This window comes from Acipenser ruthenus, chromosome 27 (genome assembly GCF_902713425.1).
Source record: "Acipenser ruthenus chromosome 27, fAciRut3.2 maternal haplotype, whole genome shotgun sequence".
Classification (NCBI taxonomy): domain Eukaryota; kingdom Metazoa; phylum Chordata; class Actinopteri; order Acipenseriformes; family Acipenseridae; genus Acipenser; species Acipenser ruthenus.
The window spans coordinates 25,572,603-25,591,929 of NC_081215.1; the positions used below are offsets into that span (position 1 = coordinate 25,572,603).

A 19,327-nucleotide genomic window follows, 5' to 3' on the forward strand; every position below is an offset into this window, starting at 1 on the left:
AAGGGGTAATTCAACCTTCTTGATAGTAGCTTATCATTTACCTGTGCAGTGTTTCGTTTTCCTGTCTGTATTTTTTAATTTTATATTACTTTAAAAACCCATTTAGTTTATCTGGTGCCTCTTTAAGTCCTATGTGCAGCAAAGGAAGATTACCTTTCAGGGAGAACCCTAATGTCCACTGCACAAGTTAAAGAGATTTCAAGAAAAGTGAAAACAAAGCATTGAAAACGAAACAATGTACAGAGGAATTGTAAGAGACAGGATATTCGTTAGACTAATGATAATCATCTACCCTCCCCCCAATGGTTATTACGCCTTTAAGATCCTGCTTTAAGATGCATTTAGCAGCTTGTGTCACCTAGTGTCACTGTGTGCTGTGCCAAAATACCATTGGAAGTAAATGTAAATGAAACGATGTAACTATAATGCGATATTTGCACTGAACTATCAAGATGCATTTTGTTTAAAAGCACTTGAACTCAGTGTAGTGCCCTCCCATTACAGTCGTGAGATGAGTTGAGGTTAAAAGCTATGGGTCAGGCTTATCTGCAGAGTGCAGGGTGCTCGGTTGCGCTGTGTGTGGTCTCCGGTTAGCATCAACATCTAACAAAAAAGAAGCTTAGCAGACAGAGTCATATGTTTATTTAACTGGAAAAGAAATTTGCTTGCAGAGTTGGTAACCAGCGTTAAAAGAGAATTTAAAATGTCTGAATTGTTTATTCAAGGATACTATTTCCACGACTGAATAATTAATTGTTACATTGAAATACAGAAATGAAAATAAAATGAAATATTTAGTCAGAGAGACAAAAACAACTATATTTAGCTCAGTTAAAATTTGTCTGGCAAATGTAGTGAAAGCATGTGTTTTTTATTATACTGTGAAGGTCACATGATAACTGTGCTTTATTCACAAGATTCTTGGCTTAGCCTGACTAAGTCACTACAACATCAGCTTAACCTTTCAGAAAAACAATCTGACACCTGCCGTATATTCCTGCTCATTCACACAAGGTGTTAACTGTATGAAAGGGACTCAAGACTGCATCGCAGTCGGGAGTGTCGTGGCTTCCCTGTGTAATCTCGGGACTGCCCTTGCACTGCACTGGAGTGGCCATGATGATCTGGGATAGATTACTGTACTGTTGAGACCGTTGTGTCATTTTTATTTGCTAGCATATCTTGAGATTTATTAAGAGGCAAGCATGACCATGTTCGTGTTTGCCAGATCCAGTGTCAAGCATCGTTTATATATGTTAGTGTGCCAAAAAAGAACCTGAAATATCCAAACGTCCTGCATTGTAAGATAATGTCATGGGGGGCAGGGTTGAACTTTGCTCCTGAGATTTCTCTTTGGTAATACAATGCTGTAGTATAGTACAATGCTATACCATGTGTTATGGATATGACCTGCACTGCTATTAACCTGCACTGTTGTAATAAATGCACAGAATAGTGCACCTCAACTTTTAATACCGTGGGTATTATTGTTATTATTATTTATTTCTTAGCAGACGCCCTTATCCAGGGCGACTTACAATCGTAAGCAAATACATTTCAAGTGTTACAATACAAGTTATACAATAAGAGCAAGAAATACAATAACTTATTCAGGGTATTCAGGAAACAATCCAAGCACTGCCCGGGGGGCTGCTGAAGCACATCTGAATAGTATTTTTTTCATTTTGATGTCCTCAAGCGACACATCAGGATACGGTAGGAGCTGAAAGTCCTATCACGGGCAAGCAGCCTAAATAATGTCTCTGCTGATTTGAAGACAGTGTACTCTGTGTTAGTGGGCAGAGGGAGCAGCCACAGAACACAGTAATTTACTTACTGCTCACAAACAGAGAGTCTTTCTTATTTATTATTCTAACTTTTTTTTTTTTTTTGACACAGGAACTTTTTTGTGTGTTTTTCTAAAAATACCAACAGTAATAATTATCACTAACTATAGCCCAGTTTACTTTTGCATTCGTAGGTAATTGGGAGGGCAGGGAGAAATGTGTGCAAAAAGATCCCAGTTTGTTGCCATTGGTAGGGGTGTGTGTGTGTGCACCTCACCCTGCTATAGAAGTGAGGACATTGTTTTATTAGTGAGGCACATTTTTATTTGGGTTGGAGTATAATAAGAGACAATATCTTCACTAAAAGAGTATAGCCTGTGTGTGTGTCTGTGTGTGTCTGCGTGGGTGTGTGTGTCTGCATGCATGTGTGTGTCTGCGTGGGTGTGTGTGTCTGCATGCATGTGTGTGTCTGTGTGTGTCTGCGTGGGTGTGTGTGTCTGCATGCATGTGTGTGTCTGTGTGTGTCTGCGTGGGTGTGTGTGTCTGCATGCATGTGTGTGTCTGTGTGTGTCTGCGTGGGTGTGTGTGTCTGCATGCATGTGTGTGTCTGTGTGTCTGCATGGGTGTGTGTGTCTGCATGCATGTGTGTGTCTGTGTGTCTGCATGCATGTGTGTGTCTGTGTGTCTGCGTGGGTGTGTGTGTCTGCATGCATGTGTGTGTCTGTGTGTGTCTGCGTGGGTGTGTGTGTCTGCATGCATGTGTGTGTCTGTGTGTGTCTGCGTGGGTGTGTGTGTCTGCGTGGGTGTGTGTGTCTGCATGCATGTGTGTGTCTGTGTGTGTCTGCGTGGGTGTGTGTGTCTGCATGCATGTGTGTGTCTGTGTGTGTCTGCGTGGGTGTGTGTGTCTGCATGCATGTGTGTGTCTGTGTGTGTCTGCGTGGATGTGATTTCTTCTTGCTTTACTACACTATTGCATACTTTACTGTACTTTTCTATGCTTTCAGCATAGAAAGTCACGTTTTATTAGTGAAAGTATTAACTTGTACATTACAAAGACAGATAGTGATTTAAAAAAACGAAACAAAAAATTAACCCCATAAATATTTCTTTAACATTCCCCAGGCAATAGTTGAAATGCCATGCAGCCTCTCTTCCCTACCCTGCATTAGCTCTCTTCCCTTAGCAGGGGGGCTGTAACTGGAGCTGAAAACAAAGCCTTTTATTTCTTGTGCTATTTAATATTTTACATCCCTGGCATCTTCATTTATGTCCCACAGAAGGAAAAAAAAGGAAAGAAATTGATCATTTTTCACCCTTCACAGCCTCACATCGTTGACAAATTAATGACTGACATTTATTCGATACAGAGCCAGGAAAGAAAACCTTGTTCATTTTTCATTGTTCTGCACAGCAAATTCGTTTTAGAATTAGGAATCATTTTAAGGTGTTACTTTGTGGTCCTCTGTTGAGAAATGTCAACCTTTTTGTTGGTTTTAAAACATTTTGAAGGCACTTCTGTAACTGCCCTTACAAACGATTACAATAAAAGCATAGCAAAGTGTAATAAAGCACATTCATTGTAAAGAATATCATGATATGGGAAAGCATATTCAAAAAACATGGCAAACCAGGGTAAACTGTGGTAAATGCATAGTAAAACCACAGGAAAAGCATGGTAAAACAGCAAAAACATTGTGGTAAACGTTTAGAAGGGTTTGGGTAATTCACAATCAAAACTGTTTTTTAAAGTGCTGAGAATTAATAGTGGAACATTACCAGTTTTTCATGCTTGGTTTTTACTTGTCAAAGTAAACATATAGGCACGCGTTTGTTCATTGACATTTAGAAGAACAATGCCTCATTTGAAGTAGAGGAAAGTGAGATTAATGTATTCCAAGGAGCTGGCTGAAAATGCCAGGTATAAGGGAAGCTATGGATCTGCTCACCATTTTAGAGGTTAAAATACAAGCTTGTCTTCTTGCATGTTTATTGCTTTGAATAATGTATTGAGATTAACCTTTGAGTCGTAGGGAACTTTTACACAGTCTTGTGCCACCTGTTGGCTAACAGTAATGATGACATTATTTTTTAAAGTCAAAGCTATACATTTTATGCACATCACCAGTTTTTAGTGTCTATAAACATACAACGTTTCTTCTTTTAGGATATACAGAACCAAGCAAGGAATAACAGAGTCGTCGTGGTATATTGGCCATGCATGCCATGCTTTTAATTCTTTTAAATGAAACCCCTAGCATGTTGGGCTCAAGGACACAGTTGGGCTCAGGACTTGTAGGGCACAGTTTCTGTGCTTAGGTTCAGTCTACCAAAACACATTGGAGCATTTCTGGTCTATCTGGAGTTCTTCACCAGGGAGCTCACCTCTGTAGCCTATTCACACTTCTTGCTGATTTTGACACTTTTTGGTTACTGTTTAAATTCGGGTTTGATGAACTGTGTGGCTCCAGACTGTGCTGCTAGAGCGTTATCTACAATCCATTCCAGACTGTGCTGCTAGAGAGTTATCTACAATCCATGTGCTCTGAAATTCATGTCCCTGCTTTTCGTTTTGGTTTGCATTGCATTTCAGTCTTCACTGATAAAACATATGATTTTCTTTTACTCTCAACAGTAACAATAACAACATCTATTATTATTATTTTCCGATATACAGGGTATATATATATATATAGGATGATTAGAAAGTAAGTTTATAGCAGTATTAATACAACCCATATGAAAAATACAATAGGACTGCCAAAGACCTGGTGAGTTTTCCTAACTGTACAACTTCTGAAGTGTACTGCTGGACCTTTGGCAGCACTTTATTCTAATATTTCATAATACATCGTACGAGGTAGGTCTATGCTAGAAGACATTATTACATTTTTAAGCTCATTTTTGTGCTAATTTTTTTGCTGAAAAGGCCTGAGTATCTGCGTTGCCTCATATATTTACAAGTATTGAGAATTCCAGCATTTAATAACTTTTCATATTTTTTACATTCGATTTTTTATAGTTTTGCATTTTTATTAAAAGCATTTTTTTCTTGTATTGCTCCATGTCCCTAAGCAGCAGGGTATTTTTTTTTCCCAGCACAGCCTGCTTTTTAATGTTGTCAGAACTTCCTGTTCTGCAAACTTGGATCCCATAATTTTTCTTTAACTGTTAGTTTTCCATGAAAGTGAAGGATTTGGATATGCCACAAAATCAAGATCCTTATCTTTTTTTTTGTTGTTTGCACAAATTTGAATAAGTGAAGAAAAGAAACACATGGGTGTTTTTAAAAGAAGGAAATCAGCAAAATGACAAGTTTCATGCAGTAGCCTTATAAATAAAAAAAAAAAGAAAAGGCAACTGCAATGAGACAGCTATACAGGTGTAAAGACACGGTCATAGAACCTGAAGGACTGTTTTAAATAATGTTTTGTTAAGGACTGGACTTTTAGTAACACATGTAACAAATAATGAATTTATCTCATTTCTATAAGTTTTCCACAAAGTGTCTTTCTCCATCTTGTCAGAATGCTTTACTTTGGGGCTCCTGAGTGGCACATCCAGTAAAGGTGCTCCACGTGGAGTGCAGGATTTGCCCTATAGTCTGGACGTCACAAGTTCGAGTCCAGGCTATTCCTTTGCTGACCGAGGACGGGAGCTTCAAGGGGGCAGCGCTAAATTGGCCGTGTGCCGCCTGGGGGGAGGGAAGGTTAGGTCGGCCAGGGTGTCCTCAGCTCACCGCGCAACAGCGACCCTTGTAGTCTGGCCGGGCGCCTGCGGGCTTGCCTGTAAGCTGCCCAAGAGCTGCGTTGTCCTCCGACGCTGTAGCTCTCGTGTGACTGCATGGTGAGTCCGCAGTGTGAAAAAAGCGGTCGGCTGACGGCACACGCTTCGGAGGACAGCGTGTGTTCATCTTCGCCCTCCTGAGTCAGCGCAGGGGTGGTAGCGGTGAGTTGAGCCTAAAAATAATTGGCTGGTTCAAATTGGGGAGAAAATAATAAAAATAATTGGCAACGACTAAATTATATATAAAGAAAAAGAATGCTTTACTTTACGATGATGTCTGAGCTGCCTATAGAAAATAGTTCTGGTGCGTTCTGGCTCCACTACACCAGTGGGGCTGTGCCATTCTGTCTGTTGTACTGCGTGTTCAATAAGTATATTGAAAATAATTTGATTGGAGTGAGTTTAGCAAAATGGAACACATGCAAACAAGTTCTGCGGCACAACCAAAATCCTTCCTCCTTATAATACCTCTGCTGGTTAGGTCTTGCTCATTTGAATTTAGCTGGAGTTTCAGAGACTGGTGTAATATTGAGGAGCATTTTGCGTCTCTCAAACGACATCACGTGCCGTGCATTTGTCATCTTCAATAGCAGTTTCTGCTCTGCCTTGCTTGTTAATTCTGAGAATAATGTGGTTTAGGTTTAAAGCAATCAGCTGGATTACCGCTGATCTATTCAACAACGCACACAACCATTTTTTTTCTCTCAGCTTTGTCATGCAGATGCGCTCTCTCTTGGCACAGTTCCCTCTCTTTATCATGCCTGTGGAATAAATGAAATACTGGTTATTGTGCTTGTTTTCCATCAATAAATTATCTTCCAAAATGAGTGGAGAATCTGTTTCGGAATTTGTTATTATTAATTTGTTAAATAATTGACTATCTGTCATTCTGCTTGACCTTAAAGCAGAAGCTGTTACTTACTACTCAAGAGAATATTTGGAGATCGTTACTCTTTTATACAGTTTTACAGCTGAAAAAAAATAACTTGATTACATCCTGCTGTTAGTGGTTGGCCTCCAAGCTGTTCGCTTTAGCCAGAGTAACTTTGAATACTCTCTGTACAGATAGTGACAATATTTGGCTAGAGTTGTGTTTTGTTGCACAATACATAGCGGTTAAGCATCCAAGTAGACCAGTACTGTAGTTAAGCACTGTGCTTTTGAGGAAGGCTGTGAATTTGAGCGCCATAAGACATGCTAGTAGCACTTTATTTCAATGGGACACTATGTAGCATTCATGACACATTCTTAAAGGATACATGTGTGAAGTGCATCCTTCATAATCACCTTGAACACACACAGTAACATGCAAATAAGTCTTCATAACCTTCATAACCTTGTTACATTTGTTACCAAACAAACTGCAAATTCAAGTGCATGTACTCACACCCAAGTGCATGTGAGTCACACCCATTGACATTTTGACTGTAACTATTGAGATCTGTTAAATAATATAAATGTGTCGAATTATAGTAGAAACATTTTATGAACACTTATTTGCATGTGAAGGGTTATGTAACCTTATGTAACCTTATGTAATAATGAATGTACATATTTATGGGGATGGAGCCACATTTGCTGCTTTAGTAGATAGTGTTGGATAGCATTGAATGCTTTTATTTTATTTTACCTTGCACACAGTGCCTGTCGGTGGCCGAATGCTGTAATTGTAGCAAGGATCTTAAAGGCAAAGTAAAATCCAATTTTTGTTGAGTATTATTACCGTCTCATTGGCTTATTCACTTAACACATTTATGTAAAAATATAGTCATGTTTGGTATTATTTCTCTTTTGCTGTCTTGTTTGAAATTTGATTAACAGTGCGGTATCACAATAATCAATAAATAACCTGGTTAAAAAACCAACAAACCAAATATAAGCAAACCCAAAACTCACATCTAATATCCAGCACGTGGTAGGAAAGGAAATGATTTTACAAAAATCAGAAATTATTTTTTAACGGGTTGGTGTTCAGTCTGGATTGCTCAGTCTTCTGTAAAATGTCTGTTTTACCCTTGAATTGATTAAATATTGCTGGCTTTTTCTGTTTATTTCTAATTGAATATGACTATTTTCAATGGATGTCACTAGTTAGGCTACTGCTGGATCCATAATTCGTACCTCACAGAACCAGCTATAAATGGGGTTCATTCCCCCCCTCCCCCCCCTTCTATTTTAACCTGCGCTCCCCTGACTGTATGACTCACCTGGCACACCTTCGGACTGTATGACTCACCTGGCACACCTTCAGAGTAGCTTCTTGCTCCTTTCATTCCCTTAACATTCATTGATTCCTGTCCTGCTCCATAACAGCCCCTGATGGTAAGGTGCTGCAGTGCCTGCGTGGGCTGCTTCCTGCTTGTGAGTTACAGTGGCTGAGCGCTGTGATCATCTTCCAGTCTCTCCTTCCTTCCCATGAGGGAGCAGTCAGCAGGGAGCTGAAATAAAGAAGAAGCCCCCTTGCTGTGTACAGTCAAGATCTGGAGACTTGAAGCAGCCTCAGACAGCTGATTGAGAATCACTGGTTGATAGACGTACAGAACTTTATTGTATGGCCCATGTGCTGTAGACTCCCACTAATCCAGACCGACGACCCCGCGCACCGCCAGCGAGCGTCTTAACCATAATGCAAAAGAACCGGGCTTGTCTGTGTTCGTGATTATAGAGATTAACCTCTTCTCTTCTAACTCATGGGACAGGACAGAATCCGTATTGGCAGCGTATTACACAACACTGCCTGTTACACATGCTAACTGCAGCCGTAGGTTTAATCCTGGGTTTGATGAAATATTGAGAAAGTATCGTACACAAGACAAAGATGAGACAAGGCATTTTTAGTATGGGACAGGTTAGAATCATCATTCAAAACAAGCCACAGTTTTGAGGGTGGTGCCTACTGGTTCAGATTAATGAGAACCCGTCTGTACAATGCAGTTTTAACATGTTAGAAAGCAAAAAAATAACACAAAGCAATAACAATATAATAAATGAACTCCAAAGTCAACAGATGACTAAATCAAAATAAAGTTGTGTTTTTTGCCTCCCTGTGACTGCAGTACAATATAATTCAGTTATGCAAATTCTTCCTAGCGCCACAGGTCATTTGTATCCACCACGATACACAGTATGCAAAGAGATGAATAATCTTTAAATGTATTTATATTTTGAACAAAGGACTGTTTTTAATCTTGGTTATCTACGGACAAAAGATACTGATCTTGTGAACAGCAGACGCTGGGAGCTGTATAAATTCAATATGAATGATTTAGTCATTTTCACATGAGCTGAAGCAAGCGTGTTCAACAGTGCAGTGCAGTACAGCAGCTACCTGCAGTGATCTCCCTGAGGTGACTATTATCACATGATTTCAAAATATAAACCTGTCTTGGCAGAATCAACAGAGACCTGCAAACAATGAAGGCTTGCTTACAGAATGCGAATTGCTTCACTTGCAAAGAAATAAATTACTCACAAAAATACATTGTGCAACATATAAAAACCGAACAACTCTTTCCTTTCATCCTTCTGGTTTTTAATGACCTAATCCTATTAATCAGTACTGTTGTCTAAAATTAGCCAAAAATGGTTGCAGGTTACCTATGCATTTTACCATGCTTTTTGCATGCTTCTTCTGTGCATTTACCGTAGTTAAACACATTTTACCATGCTTTCATCATGCTGGACTATATCTTGTTGTTTCTAAACACGTTCATTTTCCATTCTGCATTTATAAACTTCTGCCAAGTCATAGCAAAGACCCTGTAATTCCCAGTGTATGCTGGTGTCCTTTTGGTAATAAATCAGACTGGAGCTTTTGCAACCAAAAAGGTGCTCCAAATTGTACTTACAGATTCCGCAGGTGCATGTGGTCAGTAATCTTTTCCACTCTTAAAGAATTCAGATCTTTCCAGTGAAAAATGAACTGTATGTTTTCAGCCTGGAATCAGCAACACTAATGGCATAATTTAGTGTGTTAGGCAGCTAATCAACTAGCCTGTATCTTTCCAATATTATGTTGCTATGGGCAAGCTGCTGCGATCCATAAAAAATTAAATGTTATGGTAATTTGTTTATTTTTTTAAAATGTATATATAGATATATATATATTGAAGTAAGGCTTAAGGGTTTATGCCACAACACTAGTAAATGTGTTGGCATTCTGTGGGCAAACCCTTTGTTTACAATATCTACGTGCTGTACTTGTTTACAGATCTCCAGCACTGAGGGTCGCTGAATCACTCGACAGTAAAAGTGCTTTCCTCAGATCACACAGGGATCATTCGGACGCATGTGAAACTTGAGCTGTGGCACAGTGTACAGCCAGAGGGCACAAATACTAGACTGGAACAATGTACGTACCCTGCCTCAAAGAAGTACATACGTTTAGAAGGAAGCACTGCAAACTATTAGATATACGGGATCTGCTATGGCTGATAAAGTCATTCCACACTGTTATACAATTGCAAGTAAAAAAGTCAGTTTTACTTCAAAGTGCCATGTTACTTAATGATCTGGGTGCTGGATATTATTGGATATTATTACAGCACTGCAGAATGCCCCGGATTGCATCAGCCTCCTAACCGTGGGTATTGCAGGATCTAAATATCTAGATAATACTTTGTGTTTATATACTTATACTTATACTTGTATATGCCTTTGCAGAGTATCATATACCTCTTATACAATAAGCTCTGACATTTAACGCTACAGCGATCAACTAGCACGACTGTATGGCAAGATTGCATGTTATATGAAATATTTCAGCCTTGCAAGTGGGTGTTGAAATCAGTATTAAAAGTGTTTAAAAGTATGCCAAGACGTGGGCATATACAATGCCTATCTCTGCAAAACCTTAACAAGCCTGAAGCTTGAAGCAGAGTTCAGTATTATATGGGCTTTTTTTTGTATTTGTGTGTGTGTGTGCGTGCGTGCATGTACTGTATAAGGCAAATAAACTGTTCCAAACTGGCATCTCCGTGAAGTGTTTCCAATCCATGCCTGCGAATACTGTAGGAACCCAGTGCATGGGCATGTTGGATTGCAGCACACAAGAAAGGTGTTTAGTTTGAATGTATACCTGTTTCAGTTTACTTCACCACTGAATGTTTCAGCCAATCACTAAACTAATGACAGAAAGAATGAATGTGGTGGCTGCACAATGCATTTACCAAACTTTAGTTTGCTATGGTTTTTAATATGATCTACTGTACCTCTCTGTGGTTTATCAAGCTTGCCTATGTATACAATGCTTTCACAACACTTCAGTGCACTTTGCAATAATTTTACCATAGGAAAACTCCTATAAGAGGCAGGCAGTTACCGGCACACAAATACAAACTTAGATCTGGTGAACTGAGCTGTCTTTTAGCCTCCATTGTGTCCCCTGACAGCCTGTTGTTATTATGCAACTGTGCGCTGCTTTTCCTGCTGTGAAGTGGGGGTGGGGAGGCTCTTTTACCCTGAGGGGGGTTCTAGGCAAGGGTTCCATTCATGTAAATACAGCAAACGTGAAACAGCACAGGCTAGAGGCAGATGCTTCCCCAGTGTTTCATTTTATAAGAAAATGTATCTAAAAATAAACAGCAGCCCGAAGGAGCCACTGGCTTGCGATTGTGCTTCGGGGTTTGGCTCTCTGTGTCTCGTGAATCGGATGCTTTTAATTCAGTGTGACTTCATGTCATTGTAGTAATTTGATTTAAAGTGCACCGTGCCAATGGATTCGGAGTGGTAAACCCTTTGTCAGTTGAGATCAAAATTATACAGTACTGTCTGGGCCAGTGTTTTATCACAAATGCCACATCTGATTTACAGTTGCTAACGCTACAAAATAAAAGCAGTTTATATAAATGTGTTATCAGCTGTGTGGCTGAAAGAAATGTGATAAACTCTTACTCTGCAGAAAAACAAAAATAAATCTGATACAAAAGCATGCATCTGTGTGACGGGGCGTAAGGAGTGAGCTATAAATAGTAATCTGATGTCATTTGCAGCCTGACCTATAAAGGGTAGACCTTTATGTTTAGAGGTTTTCTTGAAGATTGGATAGCTTGTCATGCTAATTTGTTCAGCCTCAGGTTGTGCACCAAAGCAAATTGGATTCACACACAAACCGATATCTACAGGGCCTGCTTAGCGAGCGCTGGGAAAGAAGAATGATGTATTTATTCAAATGCGCTACAGCACTTACAACTCAGATCTGCCAAACAAACTCACTTCTACTGAGCTGGTATCTGTCTTTCCTCAATTCCTCGATCAGCGTTGCTGGGTTAGAAGAGGGCAAGCAGGTCATCAAACAGTGTTAATCTGAGCAGCCTAGTTGATCAACTGCTTTGTGGACTAGGTGGACTGTACCTGCTAGTACCAAGGGTATTGTTGCTTTGCTAACACTCCGTCTAATGAAGGATGAGTCCCCAGTGATGGTGCTTGTGTAAGGAGGGGAAAGGGGAGGGGGAGTGTTCTGATATGAAGGATGAGTCCCCAGGTATGGGAGTTGATGGTGCTTGTGTAGGGAGGTGAAAGGGGAGGGGGAGTGTTCTGATATGAAGGATGAGTCCCCAGGTATGGGAGTTGATGGTGCTTGCGTAAGGAGGGGAAAGGGGAGGGGGAGTGTTCTGATATGAAGGATGAGTCCCCAGGTATGGGAGTTGATGGTGCTTGTGTAGGGAGGTGGAAGGGGAGGGGAGAGTCAGCATTGTTTTTCTATGGCACAGATTGCTATGTTTAGGTCAGCCCCTAGGATGATGGTAAATATTGATGGAGATATGGGTAGTGGAGAAAATTGTGATTTCAATACTGTCATCAAGAATCCCTGTAGTTTTGGTGACATGAACAGAATCAACTTTGATCTCTCTGGGTTTATAGTGTCACCAGAACACCTTGATACAATTACAGCCTTGTTATGCACAGTTGGGTGTACTTTATTCTTTATACTTATCAGTAATAGTGTTTGCAGATAGTCTCTGAAGCCCAGAGCATAACCTAAAAGCTCCTCCAGACAATAGGGATGCTTCTTCTTCCTGGGAATGAAATGCCATGTAATAGATGAGGATATTCTTATAGCTATTTACATATCCTGATTACACAAGACACGACCCATTTAATTAGTGCAGTAAGAGCTGCCTGTATTGCAATACATCCATTCTATTCCATGCAACAGGACAAGGTATGTCAGTAGAATTACTTCACATCGATTACAGGTAAATTCCAGTTACTATGCTGAATTTCATAAAGCTGGATGTGTTACACTGTACCCACAGTGTATTTAGTAAACATATGTATCCTGTTTGTCTCATAAAGGAGTATTGTTTTGTATGAGGACGGATTCGGTACTGCTGTTGTTTTTCTTCCAGCTGCTGGTGTGTGGTGTGTTGAAGAGATGCTTAATCAGCAGTTCAGTAGGGTGGTACCATGTGCTGATCTGTGATGGTAGACCTGTGGGAAGTTAATTGGCCCCAATGCACCGTGCAGTATCATCCTATTCAAATAGAACAAATAGCATGATTTCAGCACCGCCCACAAAACAAACAGCTTCTAATAATAATAATAATAATAATAATAATAATAATAATAATAATACTAATAATAATAATAATAATAATAATAATAATAATAATAATAATAATCAGGGGTTAATTTGTGCCAAATCGCACAAGTTCCCAGATCTGCTACCTTTTTAAGAATAACAGTTTTCAACTTATTTTTGTTGCAAAAAATAAATCTGTGTACATAACATTTACAATAAAAACCAGACTTTTCTGTTCCATGAATTGAATAACAGAAGTGCTCTGTAAAGATATGTTTTAGGATGTGACACCTAGGAGTAAGAAAATTGCTAGTTTCTTTCACAACCCAAACAGGGAAACAGTAAAGTTTACAGGTGTCGTAAATACTACGGCTGTGAACTCCTGTAGTTTATATAGAAGAGGAGGAATTTCCTGGAAAGCAGCTGTCGGCGTGTTGTCTTATTAATATAATTGTTTTCTGGCTCTTGTTATTTGTTCAGTATAATAAATGTTGCATACCTTGCATGCCCCTTGTAATTTAAGAAATGTATGTATGTATGTATGTCTGTATGTATGTATGTATGTATGTATGTATGTATGTATGTATGTATGTAGGCATAAGCTGTGTACCTGATGTTTTTAAGCATTAAAAAATTTGAAATACGGTTAGCAATCTTGCTGCACAGCTTGTCTGCCTCCCCTAAAACTTCCATTAACAACTACATCTCCCAGAATACAATGTCTTCAGTTACTAGGAAACTGTATACAAGAAAAAACAACCTAACAAACATTGTCCAATCTCTGGCTAGCCCTGTTGTCTTTGCAGCCAATCACAGTATGAATAAGAAAAATTCGAAGCTACACAGGTTGAAGCGTAAACACCCCAGTCCAGCTACAAATCCAACTGGAACCATCGTCAGAGGCAAAAAAAGGTGCCTATAATATTAAACAAACTGTTTTATAACTTATTTATGCATTTTCTTATTGTATTTATCTGTATTGCTTTATATTGAAGTTTTAACATGTTCACTGAGTTTAAGAATTTAATGTTAAAATATAAGTAACATACTTAATTTGCGGAGTCAGTGTGATACCTCGAAGAAATGCGCTGAGCCGATAAAGAACCTTGTAGAACACACGCGTGGTTGTACAGTACTGTAGTTCAAAGTAACATTGCAGTTAAAATGAATTATTATTTTTAATGCTTCCTTACCCCATTACCATTAAAGATTGTACAGTATTTATCGAGATTATGCAGGACTTCAATTTAATGTTGCATTTTGCCCCCTGAAATGTATGTATGTACTGTATGTGTGCATGTATGTATGTATGTATGTATGCATGTATGTATGTAGGTGTGATGCATGGTACTGAACACATTCATGAGAGGCATGATCTATATTTATGTAACCAGATGGGATGTGCTTTGTAGATTTATTTAAGTTATACCTCGCCCACTGAGGGGGGGGAGCTGTTTTGTACACTGATATTGTTGGGTTATAGCAGTAAACTGCACTGCTACTGAAGCTTAGGTGAAAAAGAAATATAAAGGCCACCATATCGTATGGATTTGAATTGTAATAAACTCTTAGAATGATCTTCAATTTCTTTGATGGAATGCTTATAGAGGTTTTATCATTAAACGTGAATGTTTTTGTATTTATCATGTATTTATCATGATAAATACATGATAAATACAATTCAATATGATTCAATCCTGTTTTTATTTTTAACTCCACAGGAACACTGCTGGACTTCAGTCCAGGATTTGCATTGGAAACCAACCTCCGTCAACATGGCAGGAATGGACTTCTGGCTTTCAGGCATTGAGGACACAGCAATGCACATGCCTTAAAGAAAAAAAACAACTATGTATATCAGCTGAGTGTAATAAACCCAGGGGCTAATCCTGGGTATTTAAATTCTGAAACCAAGGGATTGATTTGATCAATGTATAGCATGCTGGGATACACCCCTCCTGGATTTCTAAACAACCTACTTTCAGTGTTTTAAAAAAAACATAAATAGTTTGGTGATGCAATCCAGGGTGATTTTTCAGTAAACTGATCCAGTAAAAAAATCCAGCTGTGGCTTAACCCGACATGGTGGAGATTAATCAAATCAACCCCTATGCTGATCAAGTATGGTACAAATCTCAGTATCACTTTACATGAAGTGCCTCTAATTACTGTGTATTTACATAGCAGTTACTTAGGAAATACATGTGGACTTAAACATAATTACAATGTTATTGTGCATACTTACAATGTACTTATTGTGTAAATCTTTTTGCATGATATAACCCTAACCCTTTTCTGATACAATTGTGTACCTGTATATAACGTGCAAAAAGATTTACACATTAATTACATTGTAACTGTGCAGAATAACATTGTAATCATGTGTAAGTACACGTGTATTTACTAAGTAACTATAGTGTAAATACACAGTAATTAGAGACACTCAATGTAAAGTGTTACCCACATATCAATATTTTCATATTACAGATGAAAAATGGTTTAACTGGCATTTTTGTAACACCAAGCATACAATTAAAGGATAACTAAATGGCATTAAATCATTCTTTTTTAACCAAATGCTGAACTTTTAAAGCAACTTGTTTTCACTCGTTGTGGAGACCTGTGTCATTGTGCGTTTCTGCCCACATTCCTTGCTGTTCAAGAAGTTACACAGTTACAGTACTTAAATCTCATCTTCGCCAGGTTTAGCAAAATTTGTGTTCCTGTCTCTCATCATTTAAAATGTTATTGTATATATAAATGTTATAGCTATATTTTCTATACTGTTTTTTTTGGTTAGTAAGGTGTTAAATGTTTAGTGCATATTTGCCTTGGAAGTCAAATTAATATCAAGGTATTGTAAAATGTATTGAAACAATGAAAAAGAGGATATTTAAGTTAATGTTGTAAAGTATAAGTAAGTGTAAAAATGACAAATCACTGACAATAGCAAAAACCATCAGTTGCAATGGCTTTGTTTACCTTAACTTATTGTAATCAATACGTAGAATACAGTTATTATGAGAGGTTGGTATAAATGCAGCTGATGTTTCCAAAAGGAAAACAAGAAGACTTAGGCTAGACATCCCAAACTATACAGTGTTGTACCCCAAGACTCGTTGTAATATTGCTGTCAAACTCCTGTCGATTTTTTTTTATAGAACACTAAAATGCTTTGTCTGGATTTGTGGTTATCAGTGAATTGCATGATGCATTATTTTTACACTTGCCTCTTTATCAAAGATATGTAAATATGTTATTTATTTGGGTGCTACCATGGTTGGTATTTTTTGGGACCCCTTCATGTTTTTTTTTGTAAATAAATATACGTCTCATGGAATTTCTACATCTCATATCCTCAAAGGCAGCAATATAAGAAAGGTCGGCTTATGGAATTATGTGCAATGAAAAAAATAAAAATAAAAATATATATATATAAAACGTCCCTGGGGGTATTTGTCTTTATTTATGATTTTTTTTAAAGTTTATTTGCAATACAGAAGAAAGCTAACACATAAGCACGATCACTTCAGATGATAACAAACTTCAGATGGTTTAATTTATTATTCATTATTAATTTCCCTTCGATCTCTGCTAGTATAACTGACCCAAGTTTACACAATCTTCACAGGGTAGCATCTTGAACATAGACATTTCTTATCGTTGTATAAATTACATTTTAAAAAATGACAACAGATTTTCAAATTTAAAGATATATTTACTCAGCTGGATCTTCATTTTTAAAAGAATCACCAGGGATTGGTAGCTGTGACCTGACTTAGACACGGCAGGTGGACTTCAGTGATTTATTGACCAGGATTGGGATTCAGGCAGGACAGCGGGGAGCACACTATTGCTTTTCTTGGAAAGAGGGACACTATTTGGTTCACATCTCATCCAAAGGGCAGCACCTTTTAGGGCACAGTGGCTCTGTACATGCTGGTTATCTTAGCTCCAGCCCCAGAGAACAGTGCTCCATACTGAAAAGAACACACCTTGCAGGTCACCCATTCAAGTTCTGACCAGGAACCCAAGATCGCCTCTTGGAAATTGGTGTAAGAAATCATGTTAAATATTCTTTATATTTGCATGTTGTGCCTGGAGGACAAGTTCAATGCTCCACATAGTGGTTGATCAAAATACCGCCTTCTTTTAACCTTTATTTTTCCCACATGTGCTGCATTGTAAACATCGCTGAATCAATACAAATTTGATGGTAAAGGGTCTATACAAGTTTATAATCCTTTGGGTTAACTACATTGTAATAACACGGATTACACAGATTGTTACACATATAGTAACAGCATGCTTAATTACAATTTATTTTTGCTAGCTTTTCTTGCAGTTATATAGTATTCGCATAAGTGGTTGTGTATTTACAATGCGACTGCTATGTAATGACACATGCTATTACAGTGTAATTACAGCACAGTTCATTAAACTTCATGTAAAGTGTTACCACTTATTTTTGTAAACAAGTTTTACTCACCATTGGTTCACCTGTGTTATTTTAATCAGCAAATATTAGAATGTAAATGAGATATCAACTGTTGAGTCTCACAAAATTTTAATCACCAAGCTGTGGTATATTTCTGCTAGGAGATGGGTTAATCTAATGAGATGCTCAATTTCATATTTTGCAGGCCCTCTGTATGGTTTGATACCTGATCCTCCTAAATCTTTCATGGCTAAAGAACACTTTAATATTTAAAATGAGAGCTGTGTCAAGTAATTTCTAAACTATGAGGCGTGTGCCAGTCGAACAGACACTTCTCAACAATGGCCAGTAGATCACTTGAACCCAGATCCTTCTTCAAGGGGCTATGCTAAGCAGTGTAGCATAAACTGGAGAGCAGCAGCTTCTGTAGCATCAGGATACAGCCTTCCCGTGAGATTTCACAAACTTAGCAGTGTTTGGATGTGTGTTAGGGACATTCACCCTATCTCCTCTTGGCTAATACTCAACCAATACCCCAGCGTGGAGTGAAGACGGTGTTGAGCTATCGGAGGTGCTGCCTTTTGAATGCGAGGTTTAAGGAAAAAAAGTTTTCAACCACCTGTCTGGTAAGACCACGATTGTCAAAAGCAGGTGTAACAGGGCGGGTGCTGGGTGTGAACGGGCGACCATGCGCAACGATAACAAGCATCTCAATCACTAATACACAAGAGCCAGGCTCCTCTGTAGGTGTGGTTATATGAATTTTTAACCTCATCTCACCAACGGGGGTCAGAATCTGTAATGGCAGTGCAACACAAAGCACTATCAGTTAAAGTTAAAAGGGGTAAAAGCTGACTTGTAAGTAATTTAGCATATTACATTCTGATAGGCTTTCAATCATTATCTCCTTGGGTTGACATTGAATTGGTGAAGGGTTCAAGGGAATAACACCCAGTCTTACAAAGCCAAATAAAACATGATTGAGTTATATTAGGTACGTATTTAATTAACCATGTCGGTCTCTTCACAGTTTCGTTTACTAAAGCGTTTGATCCACGGCCGAGTACAGACTGTAAAGCTAGCTACCGGGCTTATTAATTTAGGAAAAAAAAAACACTTTGGGGAATTGTATTAGGCTTATCTGGGATCTGCGGTGAAACTGTAGAGTGCATTAAAGTTCCTTTATAACATACTTGGTTTATGCACAACTCTCTCCCCTAAGAATAGGTTTCATGCTCGTAACTCAAGACTATCAGCAAACGATATGCCAACTCCCATTGCACTTCAGCCAGGCTAAGCTGTTTTTCTTGCCAAGGATCCTGTGTACCCCGCAACATTGTCTCTAGTTGGTTCAATGAAATGTGATGCCCTGCCAACTAAAGTGTAAGCTAGTAGGTGTGTGGTATCCACATGGAAAGTAAGGAACACTATATCTAAGCCTCCCTGCTATCTACACCGCCGGTCCCCTACTAGGGTTGTAATCCCTGTGTGGTTACAAACAGAATGCACAGTATGATATACAAAGCCAGAGTTGATGCCAGCTTGGGCTCTGGCTCGCACTGTCGTTAGCTGATTAGAATGGATTTGTAATTGAAGGGAAGAGCATTTAGTAATAGCTGTCCCGTCACGTAATGAACACATACTGTAAAATGGGCTCATGCTTTGGTATGGGATGCTTTCTGTGAAAATGTGGCTTGTTTGAGTATGAGCGTCTCCCACTGGCTGAAGATAGGTGCAGGTGGATGACATCAGGGCTCAGTTATACATTTTATTTCTATAACAACATCATAAGCTGTT

At 38.7% G+C, this 19,327-nt stretch overlaps 1 long non-coding RNA gene across 1 annotated transcript; it reads left to right on the forward strand.

Annotated features, from left to right (window-relative positions):
• Positions 1–5,782: 5,782 nt before the first annotated feature.
• On the forward strand, positions 5,783–16,537 carry LOC131701853 (uncharacterized). The gene is made up of 2 exons (XR_009309064.1): positions 5,783–14,004; positions 14,814–16,537. It is a non-coding gene; the product is annotated as an uncharacterized LOC131701853 (long non-coding RNA).
• Positions 16,538–19,327: the final 2,790 nt, after the last annotated feature.